The sequence below is a fragment of the Myodes glareolus genome, chromosome 22 (assembly GCF_982192425.1).
Source record: "Myodes glareolus chromosome 22, mMyoGla1.1, whole genome shotgun sequence".
In the NCBI taxonomy this organism is placed as follows: domain Eukaryota; kingdom Metazoa; phylum Chordata; class Mammalia; order Rodentia; family Cricetidae; genus Myodes; species Myodes glareolus.
In genome coordinates, this window is record NC_142047.1 from 21024761 (window position 1) to 21036422 (window position 11662).

General features: G+C 49.1%; 2 long non-coding RNA genes across 2 annotated transcripts; one reads left to right on the top strand and one right to left on the bottom strand.

Moving 5' to 3' along the window:
- Positions 1-1232: 1232 nt before the first annotated feature.
- LOC146890269 (uncharacterized) lies at positions 1233-10011 on the top strand. Its single transcript, XR_014998970.2, has 3 exons — positions 1233-1449; positions 1879-2067; positions 8746-10011. It is a non-coding gene; the product is annotated as an uncharacterized LOC146890269 (long non-coding RNA).
- On the bottom strand, positions 2325-8966 carry LOC148118460 (uncharacterized). Its single transcript, XR_015735975.1, has 3 exons — positions 7104-8966; positions 2961-4665; positions 2325-2553 (listed from the first exon to the last, which is right to left on the bottom strand). It is a non-coding gene; the product is annotated as an uncharacterized LOC148118460 (long non-coding RNA).
- Positions 10012-11662: the final 1651 nt, after the last annotated feature.

Genomic DNA, 11662 nt, shown 5'->3' on the forward strand with positions numbered 1-11662 from the left:
TTTTTCTAATAGAGGGGAGGCTCCTAAGGGAAGTGTTTCCGATCACAAATAACATTATCAGTGGCTCTGTCTACACCCCCTATCCCCGCCCCGAAGAACATGCAAGAATGCCACTTCCTGGGGAACTGAGGTAGAGTTCTTGCTGGAGTCAGTGTGTCAGGCCCGATTGTTCAGAGCTATGTAGAGGGTGGTGGTGCCCACACAGCTCCGGCTCAGGTGGCGCTGTTCACAGGCCTTGTGTAGAGATAGGCAACGTGGGTGAGGACTGACCCACTGGCCTGGGGTTATTGCTTTGAACTGGGCTTGTGGTTCGGCTCGGCTCAGTAGAGACTTGAGTCCAAGGCAGAGGCTAAACATTGCGTGAAAATCTGCCTTAACCTTGGAGGATAACCAGCCTGGGGCGTGAACACAGCTTTTGAATAGCAGCAGGTCCTCCCTGGAACAACGCCCTTATAGGTAGGCACACGGCAGTGACCTGCTTATATACTTCTTTCTCCCGGTTCCCAGTAATCAGAGATCTACCCAGGGCTTTCCTCTCCTCTAGTCACTGGGAAAGCAGCTCTACAGGAAAGCTGCTTTCATCAACGCATAGACAGACACTGAAGCTCAAGCAGAGCAAAACCAGAAAGCTGGGGCGTGCTCAAATCTGCCCCCATAACACTGGAAGGATGGGCAGAGGCAGGAGGCACAAACATTTGAAGCTATCCTGGGCCACATAGCGAGACTCTGTCTCAAAATCAAACCAAATAGAAAAGAAAGAAAAGAAGGAAGGAAAAGAAGGGAGGGAGGGGAAAGAGAGGAAGAGAGGAAGAGGGAAAGGAGAGAGAGAAGGTAAGAAAGGGAGAAAGTGGAAAGAAAGAGAAAGAAGGAGGGAAGGAAATAGGAAAAGAGATGGAATGAAGGTCTGGAGGACTCTGAAGTTTATCTATCCCTCACATCCCTGCTCCCATGTAGAGAGCCGGCTGGAGCGGGAGGCTGTCCCTCCAAGGAAGCAGCCCGGTATCCCCCGTCATTTGCTGAATGAAGCTCAATGTGGAATTCTGGCATCTATGAGATGATCCTTGAGTGTGTGGCACAGGCTGTTTCCACACCATTCACAGATTACTAAGTAAACAAACGCAGTGTACACACCAGTGCCATGATCGTCCAAGTCTCCCCAGGAGAGGAAAGTTTTTCCAAGTGAATTGACTGAAATCTAATAAGGAAACAGCAGTAAGGCCGGAACACAGAAAACGCAAAACTGGTGAACTAGGCTTACGGCTGTGAGTGAGACAGTGCGGATCTTAGGCTCTCGGACTTCGCGTGAACTGAGCATGAATCAGACTTTCCAGTTCTCAGACTTAGTTTCCTTTTCCATAGACGAGAATTTTGTAGGATTCAAGGTTCATAACCTCAGTGTGCACTTGGTCAGACTGTAGGCAGAGGTGTGGCATGCTGGGAAGATCCAAGGTGCGTATGTGTGTGTGTCTTGCTAGGAGTCGCTGGAATCGGCGGGGAAGACATTTTTGGGTGGGAGGCACCAGGGAGAGCTTGGACCTGGAACTGGGAGTTCTCGGCGCTTAATTCCTCTGGGAACCTACCCAGACGTCTGAGCCTCCCAAGTAATGAGATACAAATCCATTTAATTGAACATGGTTCTTAATTGCCAGAATTACCTGTAACATTAGCTTCTTTCACAGCTGTGCCCTCTCTTGGGGCTGGTGCCAGTTCTCTGAGGTGCACTGGGTCCAGGGAGCCCAGCCCTGAGGAGTTGGGCCGTCAGCCTAAGAGCTCATTCTGTAATGAGATTCTGTAACCAGAAAGAGGTGGCCAGGGCCAAGAGGGGAGCCCACGCTGTGGTGTCAATGGCCTCTCAACTTGAATGCCCTCTCTTCCCAGGAGCGTCGTACCTGCTTCTACCAGTCAGTTTAGACTCTTCCTCAGGAAGTCTGCCCTGATTGAAATGCTGGAGAAATTAGGATTTTGTTGGAACCAGAAGACTAGAAGCCAGGACCACCGCCAGTATTCCTACTAGAATTCCACCACAGTGCTTCAAAGTACAACCAAGAAGATCACAATATCACCAAGGTTTGTAGTGACCAGAAGGGGCAGGGCGTGATCCAAATCCAGAGGAAGCTGAAGAAGTGTTGGACCTGTACCTGTGCCTCAGATGGCCTGGCCTCAGTGACTAGCACAAAACAATTTAAACACTCAAGGGAGGGAGTAGAATTCAGTGGGAGCGTGTTTCTCTGGCATGGGGCACAGGTTCAGTCTCAAGCAACACACACACACACACACACACACACACACATATGCACGCACTATCAAATGAAAGACAATAATAATTCAGATTCATTAATTACCAAGGAAATGCAACAAAACGACGTGTTTACCCCTCAGCATGCAACTGGTTTTTAATGTTTAATGGTTTAACATTGCATATTGTGGGAAACATCCTTCTATTTATCTTTTCGTTGGTGTGAAGGCTTGAAATGGGCCTTGGACATCTCAGGCAATTGCTCCACTGCTGAGCTTTGTCCCTCATCCCCGGCATGGTCCTCCTTCTTCCTTGTTCTGGTGAAGAGAAATTGGATTGAGAAAATCTGGCAAGCACTCTAAAATTAAACGTGAAATTGGTCAAGTGATTCTACCTCTAGCCATCTTGAACATGAACCCAGGCCAGTCCACAAAGATGCTCCCAACAGCAGTCTCTAATAGGCAGTGGGAATAGCCTAGCAAGAAAGAATTAAGCAGCATACAGTATTGGGATAGCCATCGTCTGCTGGGGTAGCCATCACCTGTAGGATTTAATTTAGGTTCCTGGTCCCCTCATATTGGCATGGACTCTCAGTTATGATTAAGGGTTATACAATGACTAGTTTATTGCCAATTCCAATAGACTTGGAGTTAACTATAAGACACACTTCTAGGCGTCTTTGAGGGGATTTCTAGAGAGGTTTGGCTGAGGAGAGGGGACCTACCATGGATGTGATGGCACCATCCTTGTGTCTGGGATTCTGGACTGAATAACGAGAAAAGGTGCGAGTATCAGTATTCAGGCCGGAAGTCACACCCCTGTATCTTCCTTCAGGTCTCTCTTGGTCTCAGGCAGCTCGGTGGTTCACAGTTGTGGGTCCGTCCCATGGAGGGCACTCCTTGGTCTCAGACTCTTGTTCCTGTGTTATGTCTCTTGATAAGACTTAGGGTAACAATAAGAATATAGTCACTGCTGCTGTTAGCAATGGGATCCCTTATCTCAGCCTCAAGGTTTGAAACAGAAATGGGGAAAGGGGGAAGAGCGTGTGTTGCCATTTGTGTCATGGAGTCAGGGTGGGAAAAAGACGGGGCCAGAGACAGAATCAGAAAGGGGAATGCAGAATGCTGCAGGCTCCCTTCAGGCACACACCACGATAACCATGTCCATTTACAGTGCTGCTGGTGGGCGGAGCTATGGGAGGCAGGGATTCCCGTCATCTGTTCTCTGCACTTGGTACCCAGAGTCAAGCGCTCCACAGATCTTTATCTTCAGCTTGTTGGACATCACGTGTAAACATCTTATGACCAGGAGCAGAGTTCAAGTCAGTTGTAAGTGGAAATCACTGGTTCTGTGGAAAATGCGGGGCTTTAGGACGCCGGCCGGCACAGGTGAAACCGAGCCTCTTGGAATGGTCCTTAAAGCTGGGTTCAAAGCACCGCTGGGCCAAGGTGGAGTGGCTGGCAAACAAAGAAGCCGAAAATTGGCACCGGGCACCGACAATGGCCACCAAGGCACTGAGAGCCTCTCAAGGAAGAACTCAGTCTGTTGGAGTGTCTCTCATCAGCCTGCCGTTCACCGGAGCATGCCGGGAGTGCTCTCGTGATTTCACAGTGTTATCAGTCAGGAGCGTAGTGTTCTCTCCCAGCACCCGAGTAAGCACATACTTGACAGCTGAGACGGCGTAAATATCGGACACATGGACTCTGGGACAATTTTACTTCAATTTTCAAAATAAAGATATAAATTAAGCTCTTCTGATTTATTAGCATGAATTTTTGTTAATTAATTAAGGAAGGAAATGCCAGGCTTTATTTAAGTGTTTTAACTTTTTTAAATGTTTCCGTGGAAACCATTCGGTGAGGTCCTGCTGCCCAAGCACTACAGATGTTTTTTATGAGGAACAGGATTGGGACAGTCTTGGTACACAGCCCTGGCTGGCTTTGAACTCTTGATTCTTCTCTTTCAGTCTGCAGAGTGGCTGAATTGCCGACATGTGCGGTAGCACCTACCGAGGGACTGATGTTCAGACAAACCTGTAAACATCAGGACTTCCCAAGAGATAAAGGAAGGAATTGGCAGAGGGCACAGCATAAGCCAAAGCATAGAGACCTGGATCGAGGAGGTGACTTGGGTAACGGGTCAGCTGAGCTCAGCCTGGGAGCCTCGGTGAAAGGTTTGTGCTTCACCCACAGGCAGAAGGCAAGTTCTCAGTAGGGAAACAAGATGTGATCCAGGTGTTGGAGCTATTGCTCCTGAAGGTCATCCCAGCGGTCTGTGTGTGACACCAGCCCCGTGTAGAATAGTCGAAGCTGCACCATCCCAGCTTATAAGAGCCAAAGCTGGGATTTGGGTTCAGGGTTATGTTCTCAAGCAGCATACCATTGGTCTTCTTTGCCTGCCTCACAGCGTTGGAGGATCTGAGTTGCCTTCTAAAGGAGGGAAGCCGCTTTAATTCTTGCATTGAAATACACTCATTTGAAAGATAGCTTCATGCCATTATTGTCATTTAAAAATCTTATTATTTTCTATCACCCCTTTCAAATACAGACATCTAAGGTGGAGGAGCCTTCAGAGAAAGGATCTAGTTATGTAGCCCAAGTAGGCTTTGAACTCACTATACAGCCAGGGTGACCCTAATTTGCTTTCCAAGTGGTTAAATCATAGTCGTACACTGCCATCTTGGCAAAAGGTTAACTATAAACACATTTGCCCATGAGAGACTTGAGGTTGTGAGCTATGCTCAGATGAGGAGGGGGTCACACAGGAGGGTCACACCCTTGAGAGTTTGGGTCACAGTGTAGTATAGTGACAGGCTTCATGAAAAGAGGCCTTTGGGACACGCCTGAGGTCTGTGAGGTCACATACCGGGGACAATCTCCTGTGTGCATGGAGTTAAACTCCTAAGTGCTTTGTGGGGTAGGTGCCAGGGGTAGGTGCCAGCTGAGAGGGTGCTGGCATGGGTCCAAGGACTCGCTCGCTGGTTTTGGGAAGATAGTGACAAGACTGGAGGCTTAGGAGCCTGGCGCTAGACTAGGAACTAGTGTTCAGCACCGGAGAATGGAAAGCCACCGCTGAACACAAAGGCCTGGGAGCTGGCTATTCCGGGCTTCGTGCAGGGCCCCAATACAGCCAGTAACTTGAACCCTGGAAGCACATTAGGATGTTTCACAGCTGTGCCAACAGGTGGACCAGAGACTTGAGTAGGTTTGGGTGGGGTGTGAGGGGTGAGTCAGGGTAGCTGAAGACGGTGGTCTGAGCTCTCTGGCTCCTGCCCCAGACCTTGGCTCCCTAGGCCCTGGTTCTCCATGCTCTCGGCCCATCATCCCAGCTCCAAGTCAAGTGTCCTTCCCTGGCTATTTTTGTTCCATGTAAGAAAGCTTCAAAGCTTATTGCTTTATCTATCTATCTATCTATCTATCTATCTATCTATCTATCTATCCATCTGTCTATCTATCTATCTATCTTGGCATACCCATGACATAAAGGAGTTATCTAGAGCTAGAAATGTGTAAAAAGTGGGGTCAGCTGGGGACGGACATTTGTAGCTTTAAAAAACACTTTGTCTTTTGACTAGGCACCTCTTTTGTTAAAATGAAACTTTCAGGTTGAGATGTGAACATGCATGTGGAGGAGACAGGGGGCTTACACCTAAGAGGAGGCCCGCAGAGTAAAACTGGAAATCCCTCAAACTCAGGCTTTTAGAACAAAACTTGGTCACGTTCATTTCAGTCCACCCTCCTCTGGGTTCCAGATTTACCATCAGTTCCCAGGGACTGGCCCCCCGGCCGGCAGCCTCCTGCCACCTTGCCATCAATCATTGCTGACAGCTGTCAGAGCACAGTCTGGCAGAAGTGCCAGCCCTCAAGGTGGCGAGCACTGAACCCCGAGCTTTCCCATTTGCCCTACAACATAATCCCAAGAGAGAACGGGTTGGGGATAGAACTCAGTGCTTTCTGGGATTGGAGTGCAAGTCGGGGGCACCTGCCTATTGCAGAACCCTTCCTCCTGTCTGTAGATTTTGGGGGTGCTACAAAAAAATCTTAGAGTTCAAATGGGACCAGGTAATCACGGGGCCAGAGACTGCCAGCCTCGAGAGAAACAGCCACAGCACACTCCCTGAGCAGCCACTAATGGTAGACTGTGTTAGGAGTTCCATCAAACCTCTGGGCATATTTATACAATTAGCACAGTCGGCGAAAGAAAAACAGCGCGGTGGTGACACACCAGCCATGTGTGCGCTGATGAACTTGTTAAGATAAATAAATGGCGTAGGATGCCTGCACTGGTTGAATTGATACAATCACTTCTTATCAAGATGGATGGATGCTGGGCTAGTGGAGGTCCAGCAGCTGCTGGAAGGGAGTCCAGAAAGAATGGAGATCATCATCTACCTTCATCCATGATGGCAAATTCCCTTCAGTGTCTGAGGCAGAGTGCCCATTCAGCTACAACCTGCAGCGTTGGCTTTCTTCAGGCAGGCCAACCCGGGTAATGCAGGACCTGGGAAGCAGGCTGCCTTCTGCCAGGCAAACCTTGTGTTTTTGTTTTGATGTGGCTGTTTCTTCCATCAGTACTGAGGACTGAACTCAACTCTTCAGGAATGCTGGGCAAACACCCCCTCTGAGCTACAGCACCCACTAACACCTCTGCCCCTTTCCTTTTAAATTCAAATTTTAGTTCTTTTGATAATTTCATACATGAGTATCGTATTTACATCATTTCTACTCCTCCGTCTCCAAGCATCAACTCCTTCCATGTCCCACCTCTTCCTCCTCTAGTTCATGACCTTTTCTTTAATTACATATATACATAATAATTATGTATAAATATATATACTACTGAGTCCATGTAGTGTTGTCATACTTACATCTGTTTAGGGCTGACAATTTGGTCTCGGATTATCAGGAAACTGGTCCTCAGAGAAGATGGCTCCTCCCACTCTGTTCAGTCATTGGCTGCGTGTAGCTCTTCATTAGGAGTGGAACCTTGTGAAATTTCCCCTATACACGTTGACATATCAACTAACATCATCCCTCAAGTCTTATCTAGGTAAGCATACTTTTGAGGTTTCACTGGTACAGACTGCTTACCATGTCATCCTGTCTAGAAGACACGGTCTAAAATTCTGGTCCGCTGGCTTTTACAGTTTTTCCACCCCTCTTCCGCAGTGTTCCCTGAGCCTAGGGGCTGCATTGTAGATGCGTCCAAGGGAGCTGGGTGCCCTATTGTAACTCTTGCCCTGCATTCTGGCCAGTTGGGGATCTCTGTGATGGTCTCTACGGATGATGGGTGAGAGCTACAGTTTCCTGTAGGTGTCAGGATAAATACTTAGAAAGCAGTGGGAAACTACACTGGTTTGGGAAAAAAGGAAGTAGTGGCTTCTCCTCTCGGGTCTGTGACTGCTCTAGTCATGGTATTTGGCTAGGTTTACAGGACCAAACATGGGTCCCCTTCTATTGAGTGGACCTTAAGTCCAATTGGACAGCTATTTGTTAACCTGAGATAAAAGTGCCACTATTATACCATTGGAGCTAGCTTGTCAGGCTGGTCATTGTGATTCATAGACTTACAGCTGGGTGGGTCTATTGATGGACTTCCTGGGTTGGCAGCATGAACTGCACCTTGGGGGTACTATGAGAGCTAATCCTCAGGCACCTACTCCTCAGGGAGGACTCTTCTTTGTTAGTTCCAGTGTGATTCCTCTAAGGCTTGCGTCCAAAGTGTGTGGTGTCTACAGCTATAGGGTTTTACCTTCAAGACCTGGAAGGCAGCCAAGGGCATTGGAAGTAGCTTATACTGTTTGGGGAATTTCCCATGCAAAGCACCGGGGTTTTGTTAGATAGTTTGTGGCTCTTGGGAGCCTGGGGTAGCTTGACACCGTGCCCGGGGCCTGTCATCATGGTGGGGAAACGTGGCAGAGGACGGCTCTCCCCTTCATAACCAAACAGGAAGCAGGTACTGAGGCAGGAAGCAACCACAGAAAATTACCCCCACACGCTTATTTCTTCCAACTCGGCCTCACTTCTTGAAGTTTTCACCGTCTCCAATAGCAGCGCCAGAAGCTGGGGAGCGATTATTCAAAACACGGGCCTGCAGGTAGTTTGTCCTTGGATTCTGTCTGCCTTCTCCTTCTCTCCCACTGAAGAGGTGCTTTAGGTGACCAGAGGCTGTGGCTTCCCACTCTGTACCACTTCAACACACACTGGGGAGCCCAGAACCAACTGGATGTGCCGCGAGTGTTTGTTGGGTGAATGAATGACTTCCTACCTGTCCTGGAGGCCAGCGGGCTGTGAACACACCGGTGCTCTAACTTGCCTGAGTCTGCCGGCTCTGATGTCACTCAGCATTTTCGTTCGGATATAATCATCTGCCTCGGTTCTCGGCGGCTCTTTAATATTCAGTCACCCATAAGCTCGTTCAATAAATATTTATTTCTTCAGGGTTTCTTATGTGAGGCAGTTTGCTGGTGATGCCTAATCGAGCTATTTCTTCCCCTTGTTGCATTTCAGCTGAAGAAGAACAAAGAAACGCCGGCACTTCTCAAGGCAAAACAAACCATCCAACGACCGCAGACCATGAAGGGCAGAACTGGTTTCCTCGAGGCTAATTAGTCCTAGGTCTTTTAATAACTGCCAATCCTGGAGTCGCTTTTGAAGGCCTTCTGAATCAAGTAGCAATCCGGAAACTGTAGTCTTCACAGAGCAGCCTCTTCAGGCAGAACAAGGGCTCTGGACTCTGTGTTTTCGATGTTCTGATTTGGCTGAGTTTTCTTCTGATAAAAAAAAAAAAACACAAAACTTTAAGGACATTGATGGACACAGGAAGTGTGTTTACCGCAAGCGCGATTCTTTCGACAGACTTGGCGACACACCAGAGGTGTCAGAATCAGAAGGCTTCTTTTCTGTTCCAGACTCAGAAGGGGAGCTGACATCTTTTATCAAAAAGACAGACAATTCCAATCCCTTGACGATTCTAGATTATGGATCCCAGGAGGCTCGCCTTACACCGGCGTCTTATCACCGGAATCAGAGTGGCTGCTGTTTATTTTCCGAAGCTCGGCATAGTTTTCAAGGTGTTGCCTGCCAGCGGGGCCTGGGCCGACAGTGACATGTGTTATTGTCACATCGCTAGATCTGAAAGAAAACGCGAGATAAATAAATATCAGTGTCTTCTTGGATCTCCTTTCGCTGTCGTGGGCACCAGAGGTACAGGCATTTGTTAATTCTCTGATCGGTTATTTCCTGGCTGGGTGCTCCTTTCACCTGACTGGGACAGAGGGAAAGGACAGAGGCACAGGGGTTAGGGAGGGCATGTAGTCTGAGCCCTAGGCTGAAGCTGGGGGGTGGTGAGAAATGTGGGGGAGGACTTTGATAAAGCCCTCTCTGGGAGGTAGACTGAACCTGCAGGCCTGTCTTACATTCTCCCCAGAAAACAGGTAGGCGAACTTCCAGTGAGGCAGACCAAGCTCACGCACGGTGAGGCTGTGCAGCTAGTGGGTCAACTTGACACAGAGTTCTCTAAAGGAGAGAACCTCGCTGTAGAAAAGTTCTCCTTAGGATCCAGCTGTAGGACGCTTTCTTAATTAGGTTGAGGGAGAAGGGTCCTGCCCATTGTGGGTGGAGCTATCCTTGGGCTGGTGGTCCTGGGTTCTATAAGAAAGCAGCCTGAGCAAGCCGTGAGGAGCAAGTCCGTCAGAAGCACTCCTCCATAGTCTCTGCATCCGTTCCTGCCTCCAGGTTCCTGCACTGTTTGAGTTCCTGCCCTGACTTCATCCTTTAATAAACAGTGTTATGTGGACGTGTACCCCAAATAAACCCTGTCCACCCTAAGTTGCTTTGGTCATGGTGTTTCATTACAGCCATAGTCACCCTCCCTAAGACCTGGGTAATGTGGGTTGAGGCCCCTGGGGGCTTGCTTGCCTGCTGGTCTTCACATCCCTGTTTGCGGAACAGGATTCTGAAACTGCATTTGTCATGCATGGTTCTCCTCATTCTGATCACAGCACCTGGCAGAGACAGCTTAAGGGAGGAAGGATTTATTTGGCTCGGGGTTCAGCCTGCAGTCTTGTTGCTTTGCTTCACACACTTGAGCAGAGAGCAGCGTGCCAGGAGAAGCCAGAGGATCGAACACAACTGCTCACACTCTGGTGGGGCAGGAAGCAGACACTGCTGTAACCTTCAAAGGCCCACCCCTTGTCTCTCGTTTCCACCAGGTCGGCCTGGCCACTTCCCGCTCCATCAGTTGGAAAGCAGGTATTCAAAACAGCACTCTGTGGAGCCAGTTCACAGAGAAGTCACAGCAGCAAGCTTTCCCATTCTCCTAGTCTATGAGCGAGTTTTTATGTCCGCTTGGCACAGCTGAAGTCATCTGAAAGGCAAGAACCCCAGTTGAGAAGATGCCTCCCTAAGATCAGGCTGTAGGCGAGCCTGCGAGGCATTTTCTTAATTAGTGGTTGATGTGGGAAGGCCCAGTCCATTGTTGGTGGAGCTCTCCCTGGGCTGGTGACCCTGGGTTCTATAAAAAAGCAGGCTGAGCAAGCCATGGGGAGCAAGCCAGCAAGCAGCTCCCCTCCATGGCCCCTGCATCAGCTCCTGCCTCCAGGTTCCTGCCCTGTTTGAGTTCCTGTCCTGACTGTCTTCAGTGATGAGCAGCTATATGGAAGTATGAGCCAAATAAACCCTTTCCTCCCCAAGTTGATTTGGTCCTAGTGTCGCATCACAACAATAGCTACCCTCCCTAAGACACCTAGGTTGTTGAGATGGTCCATGCTTTAAGGAGATTGCCTACCTCCTCTGGCGGGCTCCTGGCTCCCACCAGGTGCCAGGCAATCACCTCTCCCATGTTCTTGCTCTCACTTCTCTTTATGCCTTTGACTTCCTTTGGATCTTCTTATCTGGGTATCAGGAGGCGATATCCACACCTATGGACCATGGATCACGTCTGGCCCGTGGTGCTACTGGAACACGGCTGTGCCCAGGTGACACACTGTCTGAGACTCTTGTGCTACAGGGGCAGAGGTGAGACGCTGCAACACAAACCCTCCCTATGGCCACAAGGCTAGAAACACTCTCTCTGCCTGGAATGCTACTGCAGAAGCCAGCTGACCTCTGCTCCAGATGTTCTCCCGGGTCAACGGCACATGGATTCCACTCATTCCGAAAGACCCCGCTTGACTACTTGATCTGCTCGGTGCCTGGAATGTTAATCAATATCATACTGAAAAAAGATTTCCACGAGCAAATGTACCAAGGGAGGTCCTATGTGAAAGACACAACGGGCATGTTTCTCCAGCTTCAGGACTTATCAGGGACCTTTAAGGTGCATTCTGGGAATCTCCAACAGGGGAGAGGAGAGTGTGTACTCCTCAGCTGTCTTGCTGAGCATTGAAGACCTGGGACCCTCGCTATCAGACCATTGTGTCCTTCT